Here is a 16461-nt window from a genome sequence, read left to right as displayed (position 1 = left end):
ACATGAAACAGTTTTTATCTTGTAAAATAGCTAATAGTCATAAGCAAGGTTATTTTCTATGTTAACAATGATGTCTTTGGTATGTATGTTTACTCAACAAATATAAACATAAAACAACTCTGACTTACCAAAATAGCTGTTAAACAAAAGATTGTTATTTTCCATGTGAATAACTATATCCTTGAAGTTTTATGTATACCCCATGATTTATGATAATTTTATAGTCTAATGTTTATAGTTAAACTGTGTCAGATGGTTTGGGACCAGACTATTACAACCATAGACAAAATGGGAAGTGAGTCCTTCCAGGGCTAACTGTAAGATATTCTGGTGTCATGAATGGTTAATGCTTCTCCTAAAAAAATAATTACCTGACTGTTTATATTGTTCATCAATATTAAATGTTTTATTTTACTGCATCTTATAATAAGCTGTAACAAGTATAATAATGAGAATCATATTTATTTTAATTCCTAGCAAGTTTTTAAAATTATAAAATGTAAGAATTTACAGAAAGAAGAATTTAGGAATAACTTCAAAAGCCTTATTGTTATATGATTAATATATAATACTTGAATTGTACACTTATCTTATAGTGTATAACTGCCTTCACAACTCAGAGATGGTCACATATGCTCTATCTCAAAATGTAATTTGCATATCACTTAGAAGCAGAATGTGTATAATAGCTTGGTGACCTACTGAGAAAAAAAAGTGAGAATACATAACATTGATAAAGCCTAAACACTATAATTTCTTCAAATATTGGATATTATAATGGTCTTAAAATTTCTACCTTTAATAAAATAACTAGTGCTTGGATTGCCTATTGCTTGAGCAGAATGCAAGATTAGATTTGGTGGCTTCATAGCCCTTCACTGTAACAAGCAAAAATGAAATAGATATTCACCACAGATGGGTACTGAAGATCAAGAGTGCAGGATGTAGGAGAAATGTATGAATATATAACAAGTTCCACACCGGGAAAAGTAAAGAATATATTGATCAAATAGACTACAAAAAAGAGATTTTTCAGGGTTGGATGTGATCCAACCTTTCAGTTCCATCTTGAGGAAATGGATAGTAAATATTGGTTATACATAATCTATCGAGCATACCTTCAATTATATTATGGTAGCTCTATTAGAAATCTGCAGAGCATTCATATAAATTTAACTATTAAAGCAAAATTATTGTTTTTAACCAGAATATAAAACCTTTTCTCATTTGTCTCTTACAATTTGATTGAAAAAAATGTATACTGATAAATTAATAAGGTGTGTATGTGGATCTGTTTGTGATCATAAAATTCAAAGTCTACAGAAGATTTGAGGAAAAGGACATTATTTATGAAGTAAAGATCCCAAAGTACGTTTAATGCTTATTTTAAAATGAGTCTACTTCAAATTCACTAAGTTAATTTATCTGGAAGTTACTTATAATTATAAAAAAATTACTAAGTGACATCATTTGATGAATTTCCTCACATTTCATATCCAAAAATTATTTCAGTTGACATAAATATAAATGAGATTTTTAAAATAATAGTTCACTTTTCCTTTTTTGTTTCAAGATGCTGAAATAAGGAAAATAAAACCAAATCCTGAGTGTGTCAGGAAATGCAAAATAAAGTGCCTAACTTTGAATAATAACAAGAGATACTGACAGTACAGGAAATATGCATTCATGGATTTTTAAAAAATGTTTTCTATTTGTTGGAAACAAAAAGAAACTTGATGAAAATGCTTTCCTTTATGAGTGAAATTGGTGCACATAATTCTAGATTGCATCCTCAGTTTCTGAACGAAATCTATAAATACAAATTAGAATGTCATTCTACCTAATAAGTTATGTGATATCAATATGAAACCTACAATGTAAATTCATAAGCGCTAAGCAGATTTTTTTTTTTTGGTCCCTAGTGTCTCCATTAATTGCATGATTTCATGGGTAGCAATTTTAAGGTACAATTTTTTTATATACCAAATATATTTGTAGTATAGTTTATTAATCAATTATTATTTTAACTAGTGGTTACCTTATTTAAATACTTAATACCTCAGCATTTTTTTAAAGATTTTATTTATTTATTAGAGAGAGAGAATGAGAGAGAGAGAGCACAAGAGGGAAGAGGGTCAGAGGGAGAAGCAGACTCCCTGCCGAGCAGCGAGCCCGATGTGGGACTCGATCCTGGGACTCCAGGGTCATGACCTGAGCCGAAGGCAGTCGCTTAACCAACTGAGCCACCCAGGCGCCCAATACCTCAGCATTTTAAAGTATTCGAATAGATAGTCATGATCCTACAGCAGCTTAATTTTTTTTTATTAAACATACACTTCACTAAACAGGATTTCTAAAGTTCTGTGGTCTTCCAATGAGAAAGTATCCAAGGTAAAAAGTTTATCTGTGTGCACTTATGAGCATATCAATTTCATTCAAGTGTGCAAAATCATCCCATATAAACTCATGAATAACAGCATTTGAAAGAAATTAACAACAACTAATATAATAAAATAATTATTATCACAACAAACTATAATAAGAGTTGTGACTGTGGTCTCTCTCTGTCTAAATATCTTATTGTTCTGTACTCACCCTTCTTCTTGTGATGATGTGAGGATAAAATTCTTACATGAGAGATGAATCTAGGGGAAGGATGTAGGCACTGTGATGTATTGTTAGGCTACAATTGTCCTTCTGACAATATGTCAGAAGGAAGATCATCTGCCTCCTGATCACTTGACTGTGGTAACCAAAACAAGGGAAACAAAACTGTGGATAAGGGGGGACTACTGCATATTTATTTCATAATAATAGTGAACAACATCTTAAAATATACGATGATGATGAATGATATCCAGTGAACATCTGAATTATTTTAATGAAGCTAAGATTACAATAATTAGATTAATTTTACCATTTAAATAAACAAAATAATAAAACCATTTACTTTATTATCTGTTATTCTGTGATCCCATATGGATAATGCTATGTAATAAATGGTCCATTAATAAAATGATGGAATTAGTTTCTATCAGTAGAAAGTTGTTTCTTCAAGAGGGCTTTCAAACACATCAGCAGTTAAATTTTTGTTACCAATTTATTGGTAAGATAAAATTTAAAGTTTATAGTTTCTTGCTTTGTTCTATTTGAAGTGGGAAAGTTTTCTTTGAAAAATTAAGGAGAGTAAATAGTATGGGTTTTTTTGCATAAAATTACATTTTCAGAAAATGTCTATAAAGGTAGATTTATCATGGTATTATTAGGCAGCTTAACAATAAGTATTTGAATACTTATTTAAGCATTTTCACTGATTATATAATGAGATCTGAGAAATGTAACTTCAACTGCACATTGTCTTTGCCAAATTTATTTCACATAAATAAAGAATATTCAATAAGTTTGTAAAGAATCACCCATGTATTATTGTATATCAATCAGTTCCATGTCTAATAATATAGGAGTCTTAAAGTCTACATTGAAATGCTGTCACACATTTAAAAGATTCCTTTTATGAGCCTATACCTTACAATAATCTAAATAACCCATGTACAGAACATATACCAATTAGTCTCTTAAAATCCAAAGTTAAAGTCATCATAAAAATCCAAAATGCAAATGAAAGTAAAGAGTTTCAGTGTATACAAAGCAATAAAGTAACTGAATTTAGATCCATTTATCTCTGTCTGAAAAAAGAAAATGTAGCGTTAAGAAGCATAATGAAAATCAAGAAAAGTGTACTCTTAATCTCCTTCACCTATTTTGATCAGCACTGAGTAATATACAGAATTGTTGAATCACGATATTGTACACCTGAAACTAATATAGCACTGAATGTTAACTACATTGGAATTAGAATTTAAAAATAAATAAATAAAATAAAATAATAAAAAAGAGGTATAATGTAAATATCCTTTACCAATGAAATTTTCAAAGCCTCTTTCAGAATTTGGGGCCATGCTACTATTGGTAAAATTTTCAACATAAAAACAACATAAAAATAAACAAGCCTGCTCTAAGAATTTCCATAATGTTCAAGCCATATCATTAATTCTATGTTGCCATAAATTTTTGTATTGGTCAATATTTTCAATTAAGCATTTAAATATTTAGGACTCTTTTAAATCTTCTCTTTCCATTCCCAGACCACTGGGCCAAGAGAAGAAAACATTAACACACTAAGCCAGTCATAGGACAAATACTTCATGTTTCCACATATATGAGGTCTCTAAAATGTTAACTGATAGAAACAGAGAGTAGAATGGTGTTGTGAGAGGCAGGAGGGAAGGGGAAATGGAGAATTGCTGACCAACAGGCATAAAGTTTTAGTTATGCAGGAAAAAAGAGTTCTAGAGAACTGCTATGCAATACTGTGCTTATAGTTATTGAATATTAACTGAATACTTAAAATATTTAAGATGGTAGTTTTCATGTTATGTGTTTTTTTCACTCCAGTAGGAAGGAAGGAAGGAAGGAAGGAAGGAAGGAAGGAAGGAAGGAGTTTTCCCAAAGCATACCAAACAGAAATGTATTAAAGCAATCATACCACTATTAATGACACAGGCTTCTTAAACCAACAATCATGAGAAATAACAGACTTTTCATATAGATCATCATCTATGATTCTTTTACATCATGGATCATTGCATTATTAGGTATTTTTATTGGCAGATTCAACTTTCTTATATGGTGAAAATCATACAATTTTAAAGAACCTTCTAAACTCTGCATAATTACATGTTATTTAAAGCAGACACCATGGGAACAGCTAGAAAGAGGTCCATGCATGCTTTAAGACAGACTTATTTATTTCCAACATAATGTGGGATGTGAGGATGTGAAGGATGTGTGGATGCAAGAATGGACATATTTTTCCCTGTGTTTCTGAATCATTGTCTTTCTTAAAATGAAATCTTTAAGCATTATGTTAACTTCTGTGGAAATGTAAAACAAATAACAATATAAGTCATTTGAATTCTTTCACATTAGATTGTTACACTTTTTGTTGAGAAAAATCAATAACCTGTCATGGTATTAATTATATCAGGTAAACTTGAAAAATGCAAGTGGGTGTATCCAAAATTACTTATTACCAAAAGAATTTGTAAAACCAATATAATATGGCTCATTCACATGCCAATTTCATAGCCTAAGGTTAGATATGCTCAATTATTTAGTCATTAACCAATCAAACAAGTCACTTAACCTGGTATCCTGTAATTTTTATATGATAATAATGTATGACTCAAATCAGGTAACAAATAAGAATGTAATTAAAACTGTGAAATGAATACTCAAATACCATTATTATCATGCTTATATAAGTGAATTACAGATAAGTCAGAAAAAAATTGGAGTCAATCTCAGAATGCATCGTATGTCTGAAAATTTTGTTTGTGTCATGGTAGACTTAAAAAATAGAATATTTACACAGGTTGGGTTTTTAATTTGTTGTCCATGATAAATTTCCACTGAGAAATTTAATTCTAAAGTTAGAACTCTTGTTCTCTACTTTTAGGACTTTGAAGGAAATAAAGGAGTTCCCCTATTTTGTGCTGCTTCTGTTGTCATAACTGGCTTCTTTGACCTCTGCTTATATTCCTCTCAGCGAAAAGTTCAGAAAGGAATTCCCCAGTAAGCCCACTTCCACTGTTCCTTTACAAGCAATAGCAATGAAACATAAATAGCAACAGGGAGATGGGGTTTAACATGAAGATCAACGGGGGCAAAATTTAATGAGTAAAGTATGCTGAAACAACATTCAAAAGAACTCTATGGTTGTGTTCAATCCAGCGACCACATTCCCAGAAGCCTGCACTGGAAAATGGTGGCTGCAGAATACCCAACATTTGCATCAACATGGATGGAACAGAGGAGATAATACTAAGTGAAATAAGTCAAACAGAGAAAGACAATTATCACATGGTTTCACTTATTTGTGGAACATAAAGAATAGCTTGGAGGGTGTTAGGAGAAGGAAGGGAAAAATGAAGGGGGTGGGAATCAGATGGGGAGACAAACCATGAGAGACTATGGACTCCGGGAATCAAACTGAGGGTTTCAGAGGGGAAGGAGCTGAGGGATGGGTGAGCCCAGTGATGGGTATTAGGGAGGGCACATATTGCATGGAGCACTGGGTGTTATACACAAATAATGAATCACGGAACACTACATCAAAAACTAATGATGTACTGTATGGTGACTAATATAATAAAAAATTATTTAAAAAGTATTATTTAAATAAATGCAGAACTGGAAATGGATATAATATTTAATATTTTATAGAAACCAATCTCCCAAAAATTAATCTACAAATTCAATGAATTTCTAATAAAAAACCTACAACTTGATATTCAAAGTCAGAGTCAAAAATAGCCAAGACAATTTTGTATTTAGAAAGGAGAAAGACAGATCTTACCAGATTATTAGAGTTATAAACCTTATAAATCTATAATAACTAAGAAAGTATGGTATTGGGGCACCTTGGTGGCTAGTCGGTTAAGCATCTGCCTTGGCTCAGGTCATGATCCCAGGGTCCTGGAATGGAGCCCAGCATCAGGTCTCCCGGCTTGGTGGGGAGCCTGCTTCTCTCTCTGCCCCTCCCCCTGCTCGTGCTCTCTCTCTCTCAAATAAATAAAAAATCTTACAAAAAAAAAGCATGGTATTTTTGTTTAAGATTGGTTAAAAGATCAATGGTGGAATAAAAAGCTCAATTATAAAGTGAAAATTTAGTTTAATACTTGTTTTCCCTTTTCCTTTATCTATACTGAATTAAAATTTTTGAGATAATATTACTTAATTTATAAAATCCTTCTATTTTATTAAAGTGTCTTTAATAAGAAAAAAACTTTTGGAAGAATTACACATTTTAAAAGATTATAGATGACGCATCTATCACATAAAAGTCAAAGACTTTAAGAGTACTTGGTTAGGGAATAATGAATGTGTTAGCTCCACTGGGTCATATAATTTTTTTAAGAAGATATTTCAAGGTAGATATTTCAGGACATCCTGAAACAATGACCAGAATGCAGGCATAAGATTAAAGAAAGAATAGTTCTAAAGAAGGAGAGACCCTTCCCAAAGAGAAATAAGATTTTTTTTTCAATTTGGATGAATAAAATGTAAGAACAAATAAAAATAAACCTAAGAATTGCTTATGTCTTAAAGATAGACTTAACTTTTTAATGATAAGAAAATGCTGATATGTTGCTATTTATTTTGAAATATCAGTGATCAATTATCATATTCATAATTATTATAACTACTTTTTTAAAGCTCCAATTGCAACTGAGATGTTTAAGTTGAAACCTAGAAAATATTGTTCCTTCTAAACACACAATAGAAGCACAATAAATACTGCTTGACTTTTAAATACTTTTATCCTTTATGATAGCATTGCACTTTGCTATTGTGAACAAAATATATTTGAATTTATTTAAGGTAGATATGACCTCAAAACATTTTTAAGAACATATTATATGCAACATAAATACAAGAATGCCTGGCATAAGATGGTTGTTTTATATTTTATGATTACTTTCTCACAGAAATATTTGTCACAGTACTAATTTATGAAAACAATGTTTAGAAAACTATTAAGTAGTAAACAGTTCTCTTTTTTGCCACCTAGAGTTGATAATTTATTGTTTTAGCATGATCCGGAAAAGAAACAACATAAAGACATATCTAGTACAATTCCCCACAATTTCCTTCCCATGCCTCACTGCTCTTTAGACCATATGTAAAACCAGGTGTATCACTGTGGTAAATGAATTACCACAAATGTATTTGAAAAGCAACCTGTCACTTCAGGTGAAGTAATTGATGTGAAATGGAATTAACCATTCTCAAACTCAGGTTAGTCACACAGTATAAGTGAATGATGTTTGCATGTTCTGGTTACCTTTCATGAGAATCAGATGTTTTCCCCCAAATACTCTTCTAAATTGCATACTTCATTAACTTGAATTTTTAAACATTTTTGGTTGACTGCCATAGTGTTCCTCCTGGCAAAATTGATAGTTTCTCTTCATAAAAGAACAAATGTCTATTTTTAAAAGTTAAACCCTAAATCAAAATTAAGTTCTAATATACTCTTTCTCCAAAAGAAACTTATTGAAACATGTTGATTTGAGAAATTATCTATTGGGTTAACATCATAAGAAAATATATTTTTTGTTTGATACCAAAGCATTCATTCCTTAAGTACACTCTAAATATAAAACCAGCACCAGCAATAATTATGAAGAAAGAATTAAATTGTAGGGTACCATATGCAGTGACTTTTATAGTTGCATTCATATTGATTACATGTAATTTCTAGAGCAGACCTCTTTTAACTTTATAAGAGAATATGGCAATTAGACACTTTTACTTCACTACATGATATATTATCTAATAGAAGTACAGAAAAGCTGTCTGAATTTAAATGTGTATTTTCACTACATTTAAAAAATACCCTGTGGGCACCTGGGTGGCTCAGATGGTTAAGCATCTGCCTTCAGCTCAGGTCATGATCCCAGGGTCCTGGGATCGGGTCCCGCATCAGGCTCCCTGCTCCTTGGGAGCCTGCTTCTCCCTCTGCCTCTCTCTCTCTCTGTCTCTCATGAATAAATAAATAAAATCTTAAAAAAAATACCCTGTTATTTTGAGAATTATAGAACAGATAGTTTAACATTGCTCTTAATTTTTATGATCCTCTCTTATCTTATGAAAAATAAATCAACATGATTGAATTGCAAAATTTAAAGGTATGAAATCAAGACATTTTCCACAGATCTACTTAGAGGATTACTGATATTTTCACTTTTTAATATAATATTTGTATTAATGAAGATTGACATTAATAGCCTTTTAATAAAATGTGATTTTTGTTCCTCGATAAATCACATGTTATTCTCCTTAATGCTTACTCTCTTGCTGCCTCATAATGTGAACATTATATATATTGTATATTCTCCCAATTCAAAGACATTCTATTTTTTAACCCAAAATATATTGTATAAGATCCTCACACTGCCACCGTAATACCCATGTACTTACTAGCATGATACTAATAAAAAAAAAAGCAAATATGTAAAGCTTTTAAAGGTAATTTAAAGGACTCTAAGATAATGTCTATAATTTGTTCAGAATTTGTCCATTATGGTGAAACTGATAGTCATTTTCTCCTATACAAGATTTTTGAAAGAACATTTTTGATATGCTTTCTATTTTTCCCCAAAGTTTTTCTCTTAAATTACAAATTTACAGTTTTAGCTCTATTTTTCTGTGAAGTTTTCTAGCCAATGCACATATAAAATCCTATTATAGATGGTGATTTTATTCTACAGAAACCTAAAATATGTTGCTCCTGATGAATAAAATTTTCTGTCTCCATAAATAAAAAAAATCCCATTTGAAGTTCACAGTCGAAAGTGACCATTTTAATTTCTTTTTTCATGATGTATTGGCCACCATGTGTTCCAGATATGTGATGGCACCAAATTAAAAGATGAGAGAAAGCTTCTCAAATCTGCATGTCTAACTTCACAGATTAGAACAGTTCAACATCCAAAATACTCCAATTCTTCAGTCACTGCAAGATAATGTTTTCATACTATTCCTTTAATATAAAAGCAATCCATTCTAAATACAATGTGTTTCTGAAACCAAAAGCTTACCATAAGAGAAATCTTTTTTTAATGTCTATATTATATAAAGATATTATCCTAAAAGGAATTAAATGAACTGCACCACCAGCAGCTATAAGACAATGTACAGTTAATTGGGCCCCATGAGGATCAAGCATCTGATGTTGGCCACGGTAGCACACAAACGAAGAACAAAGATTCCCTCAGATGCTGGTCCTCAGGGCATGCCGATGGTGAGCCCTATGTACTGCCTTCCCCACTAAGGCAGCACAAGTCCACTTCTTCCACAGATTCAGCAGAAAATAATGGCATGTGATATAGATTTGGACTTTTTATTATTAACCCACTAAAAACAGGAAGTGGCATCACACTCTTGCCACAGATGAACATAGAAACTTGCAATATAGGACGTGTTAGAAAAGACTGTGATTGTGGAATACTGGAAAGAATACATTGTTTGGATATCTGAGTCTTATTCCCAATTCCACTACCATCTGGCTATATAATTGGTAGGTCTTTACTGTTTCCTAAAATAGCAGTGTTGATTTATATAATCATTCATATTCTTCCATAATTCCCCATATTATGCCCTCATCCAAATTATGCATTAATTTCTTATCAACTCCAACTATAGAAAAATAATTGCTCTATGCAAGCAATCATCAAATATAAATATATTTGTGGATATTTATTATAAATATAAAATGTTAATGTGGGAAAAACATGTAACTATATTAATCCTTTCATAGACTGTTGGTAACCATGACTAAATATTCACAGATTTGAGTAATTTTTTTTTCAAGATCTATTTATTTTGAGAAAGAGAGAGAGTACACAGCAGGGGTCAGGGGCAGAGAGAAAAGGAGAGAAGGAGAGAGAGAGAATCTCAAGCAGACTCCCCAGTAAGCACAGAGCCCAAAGCAGGGCTCCATTTCATTACCCTGAGATCATGACCTGAACAAAACCAAGAGTTGGATGCTCAACTGACTGAGCCACCCAGGTGTCCCTGAGTCATTCTTTAGTAAATCAACAGGGCTAATGAATGAAATGAGCTAAGGTATGTAATGCATGTTGTACCAATTTAAATCACAATTTAATAATTTGATGATCATTTCTTCTTGAATTAGCTTTTCAACTCAGTATTCACAACTAGTGGCATCTGTAAAATAAAGTGTTATCTAAAACCTTTTCTGGTGTCTCTTTTATGACATCAGTAATGAAGCACAGAAAGACAGCAGCAGTAGAACAACAAAATATTATGTATATGAATCACTCAAGGGAAATATGGAACCTATTTAAGGGGCAGACTATCACTGGAACTTCTCCATTCCTGCTGGCTCATTCATTCAACAAATGTTTATTGAACTCCTGCATTATTATACTTTCAGGTATAATAGTATGAACAAGACAGAGTCTACTTCATTGAGTTAACAGGCCAGTTAAGAAGACTGACACTGAGGGCGCCTGGGTGGCTCAGTTGTTAAGCGTCTGCCTTTGGCTCAGGTCATGCATCCCAGGGTCGTGGGATCGAGCTGACATTGAATAAATAATTACAAAGTGAAGGTTCTAAGCTTCACTGATAGCTAATTTTAGAACCTTAGGAAAGGAAGTTGTGTTTGAGGACTGGCAGTCATCATAGGGGCTAGAAAAGTCAAGGACATTAGTTGACTGAGAGATTAGTTGTGGATAGGAAACAGATCAGGAGAGGTGACTATTTTTATGGATAACAAAAGTCAGAATGACTAAAGGAGTGATTGCAGGAAAAATTCAGGGGAGTTTGTTCCATATATCCAGAGAAGCCTCAAGGCAGAAATAGTTTAGTAGAACCTCCAAAGACCAGCTGGTCTAAAATATTTTAGGCATATCTGCTTGGTGGAATTCAATGGTGGTTAACAAGTACAATATATACATTCCTTAGGAATGAGGGGATCCTGCTTATTACTATTCTAAGGGCTGAGAGGCATCAATCAGCTGGAAGAATCATGTCTGATTTCCCTGACACAGAGCTCCATTGATGATTTCTCTATCCTCAAAGGAGAGAAAACATTTGTCTGGTGTATGGAAAGTGGAATTAACCTCCTTTCTTATTGACTTACTACTTCTACATAATGCGAATGTATTTTAGGCCAGGACAGGGAATTGAGCTGTTGCTGAAACAGTGGTATATTTAAACTACAACTGTAAAGATGTTAAACATTTGACATCCATTCATGATTTAGTGCTAAAAATGACAGAAGTTTGGATATATTATGATACATGCCCTCATATAAAAATTGACGATATTAGAAAAATACCAATTAAGTGATTTTTGCCCAAGGTCACAGAACTACTTCATTGGTCTAGGACAGACATTTGAACCCAACTCAGGGCTATTATTTCATGTCACTAAATCTCATTAACAGCTTTCCTAGGACCTGCTTCTCAATATTAATTTAAGGAAATTCACTTATAAAGCATTTGTGGAAAATTACCTTCAAAGGATATTTAGCAAAAATTATAAAATTATTAAAATTTTTAATTTGTGTATGGACAAAAATTGTAACAGATAAAATAAAATAATTAAGAGGAACTTCCTAAAATTCTAAACTTAATAGTGAAGTTACATTTAACATAACAAAATTGTGTCAACACAATTTTATCTAGTGAAATACCTATAATCAAACATCTAAGCATATATTTCTGATTTTAAGGTATTCATTTATGCATATCTATAAACTAGAAAGATCATATTTTTCTCTATTATTAAATCTACCTGTTATACAATGGCAAAACCTACATTATTTATGTTAAAATATTCAAAGTACATTTTGCATTTTTAGACACATATGCCCTGAATCCTTTTGATGGTCGTCTGAATTTGTCCGCACCCTGTGTGTAAGAGCTCTGTATAAGAGCTTGGTAGATAATTTACACATTTTCATGTGACTTGCTACTTAATGACTGCCAGAGCCCGAGTAGCAGAAACTAACTTCTCTTATTCTGGGCCTGATTAGAAATATTTTAATATATGATTGATTTCAGATAAGATTCTAATATTAGTATTTGTCCTATTCATTAAAATGCATTTTTTTCAAAGCATTTGAGAGTAAAAATCTCTTATGTGCATACTACCACACATATTATCATTTGGATATAAATTTTCAAAAGATTTTAAGGCTTTGTAAAGGTCTGTAACTAAACCCTTTTCCATCTCTACATACTGTGAATTAGTTTCATGGCCATTTGTCTTTAGGTCTAAATTCAAAATACTTACAATTTTACTTTTTTGGTATTTTGCTGCCTAAATGAGTTTTTCATTATGCAGATATTATAGCACTGTGAAAGCCGTGATTAGAAGGCATCCAACTTTTTGCTGTAAATTCACAAGCACACAATTTCCAATAAGGCAAGTGTTGAAGTAAGCAAGAATCTAAGATAGAATGAAATGACTCTAAAAAGGTATCATGCTCTGGTCATATTAGATCATTAGTAAAAATTATAATATCACTTGAATTGTTACTTTCTTGTTTTTATCAAGCTCTTAAATTTCAGAGTCATCAAGTGCATCATCTCAATGATATTTTGCCATGAATATTCGTGGGATGCTAAAAATAATTTCCATCTGATTGATTTTTAAGATTCATCAGTGAAGCAAATCATCACTCCAAATTACTAGAAGACTGTGTCTACATAAATGAGTATTTTCTGGCCATACTGAATACATATGAGCCAGTTCTCATGAGTACAGCTAGCTTGTTTTTGGTACCTGATGTCCATTCTGGTCCATCACTGTGCCCATTTTTAATGGTTTCTGCCTTGCAGTACTGGCTGTAAAATATTTTTAATATAATCCCTGAATATATGCTATAACATGGTTATATTTAGTAAAATTAAATATTTATACTCTTGACTATAGAAACATTGTGAGGCAAGTACATAATTGCTCAATAAAGTTAAGAATATCTATTTAATTTGAATTGAGCTTCTAACCAAGCTTCTCTTATATGATTGCTTATGCTGCTTTTCTTTTCTTTTTTTTCTCATACTGCTTTAAAGGCAATATTTTGGTTAATTATTTCTCCTCTGAGAAGGGAATCTACATCCACAAATCTGTCATTTGGACATGTCTTTTGCTCTTTCTAGTTTTATCATTAGAATATACATATATACACACACAATTATTATATATATACGCAATACATATTGGAATATATATAACATATATATATATATATATATATATACACACACAAAGAAAGAAAATTAAGGAAAACTTTGGATCAATTTAAAAATAGCTCATCTCATAAAGCCCATACAATTACTAATAATTCCTGCTTTAACTGGTCTAGTTCCTTGGGACAAGTAGAAATATCTGTACAGAAACTTAAGGAGAAAGCCACCTGGATTCCTGAGGTAGCTTAGAAAAGATGGTATATTGACATATTTATGTGAAAATTCACCAGGAATCAAGATGCTCTAAAAATCAGTGGTTGAATATTATTGGAAAATGACTCTAGATAGATTCTTCATATTTCTGTCTTGTGAATAAGGAATGAGCAAGGCTTTAGCCAGGATCATCTTTCCATGAATGATTTTAGAGTCAGCAATGTTGGAAATTAGAGGTACTGTATCCTAACAGAGCAAAAAGCAGGCTTACTTGTAACCACAGAAGTTAGGTATTAGAGCAAAAGGCAGGTTTACTTATTATCTGTTATAAAATACTTGTTTTCCTAAGACCAAGTTTCTTCTTCTTCAACACAATCCAATGTGTGTATCAGTGCTGTCTGGCCCTTTTGTGTCTCCCAGTGAGAAGTGAAGTTCAGAAAACCAGTACAAACTTGATTGGCTATTACTAATGCTGTGAGTATTAATACTCCCCTCATCTTTGACCATGAGTCTCATGTCTTTAACTGACACCCATGAAAGCATACCAGGCTATGTCATCAGTTTTTACCACAGTACAAATTTCAGATGTTTCACAGTTATTAATACTTGGAATTATCTATATTATTGAATAAAAGTGTTTTGTTCCCATTGAAAAAAACACTCTCAGTTCAAATTTGCCTTTATGTCTACAATGCTTTGGCCAAATATGCCATTCCTGGATTCAGAAATTGGTTTACTTACCATTACCATAGAATTTCTTCCCTAGATTCTCATATGATTGTGTAATGTAAAATATTTATAATAAATCTCTTATTTCAGAGTGCATGTAGACATTTGCTTGGTAGCTCATACACTAACTGGTACTTCACCCAACATCCACCATCTATCTATCTTCCCGCTGAGTTTCCTCAGACATCAGGCTGCAATATAAGGTTGCTTTATGTTAAGCCTTGGAGGATGAAACTTAACCAAATATTAACCAGGTATAAAAATACCACTCTTCTTTGACTGTACTTGGATTAAGGGTGGACATATGATTAAATTCTCATTGATCAGGTATAGGGAGAAGTCTTTGAGAGGTTACTGGGAAATGTAATTTTCCATAATACAAATGGAAAGACAGAGAGTGGAAAGATCCTGTCTTTCTTCATGTCTTTCAATGAATTTCTAAGAACACACGATGACTCAAACTTCTGCAGCCTTCTTGTGATGATAAGGATACAAGCCTGATGATGAAAACAAAGACAGCAGAAATGGCTAAGTAGGAAAATCAAAGACCCAAGTCTTGACAATATTTTTGAGCTGCTATAGCAATTCTGGACTATTGTCCTCCTGAAAATCTCTTTATGTACATATAAAATACTCTATTTTGGTTGTTGAGACACATTTAGTTGGATATTCTGTTACTTGGAAATTGAAATATCTCTAGTAAACAATATAAAGAAATAAGATATTATTATTATTAGTGTCGATTTGCTCAGCTTATGTTATTTTGCAGATATCCGATTTGTCTCACCAACATTTCACTTCTTTTTTTTATGATTTTATTTATTTATTTGAGAGAGAGCACAAGCAGGATAAAGAGCAGAGGCAGAGGGAGAAGCAGACTCCCCGCTGAGCAGGGAGCCCGATGCAGGACTCAGTCCCCGGAGTCTGGGGTCATGACCTGAGATGAGGCAGATGCTTAACCAACTGAGCCCCCCAGATGACCCAACATTTCATTTCTGTTCACCCCAGTGTAGTGAGTATGTGTGTGTGTGTGTGTGTGTGAATGTGTATACATACACATATCATAAGGGATTGCAGTATATCAGCCTATCTATTGATGTATGCCTCTATCTCATTCAATATAAAGTTTTACATCAGTATGATGCTTAAAATTTAAGAAATTTTATGACAAATCTTGTTATAAATGTGCATTTTAATCAGCAGTACTTTGAACAATATAATGAAATACTAGCATGAATTTTATTAGAATCTAATTGTGTATTTATGTGGACTGTAACCTGATTCTATGCCCTAAATAAAATTTTAGACAACTTCTATGAGAATCATCTAAATTATTATATAATTGAAAATAATGTGAGGTATGCTATCACGGTATAGATAGCATGTATTATCATGAAAAGTGTCACTATAACAAAAGTGCTCTAAGGTACAAACAAGTGTTAAAAGTAATATTAAAATTCTTCATTATCTATTTATTTCCATATATAAATTTGACATTAACAGTTTAAAGATTTTATTTATTTATTTGAGAGAGGGAGAATGAGAGATAGAGAGCACGAGAGGGAAGAGGGTAAGAGGGAGAAGCAGACTCCCTGCCTAGCAGGGAGCCCGATGCGGGACTCGATCCTGGGACTCCAGGATCATGACCTGAGCCGAAGGCAGTCGCTTAACCAACTGAGCCACCCAGGTGCCTGACATTAACAGTTTAAAGACAAAACTTATTTTTAGTTTT

This window comes from Callorhinus ursinus, unplaced genomic scaffold (genome assembly GCF_003265705.2).
Source record: "Callorhinus ursinus isolate GAN/ISIS: 27379988/994484 unplaced genomic scaffold, GSC_fseal_2.0 scaffold7, whole genome shotgun sequence".
Classification (NCBI taxonomy): Eukaryota; Metazoa; Chordata; class Mammalia; order Carnivora; family Otariidae; genus Callorhinus; species Callorhinus ursinus.
Note: the sequence above shows the minus strand (reverse complement) of the source record.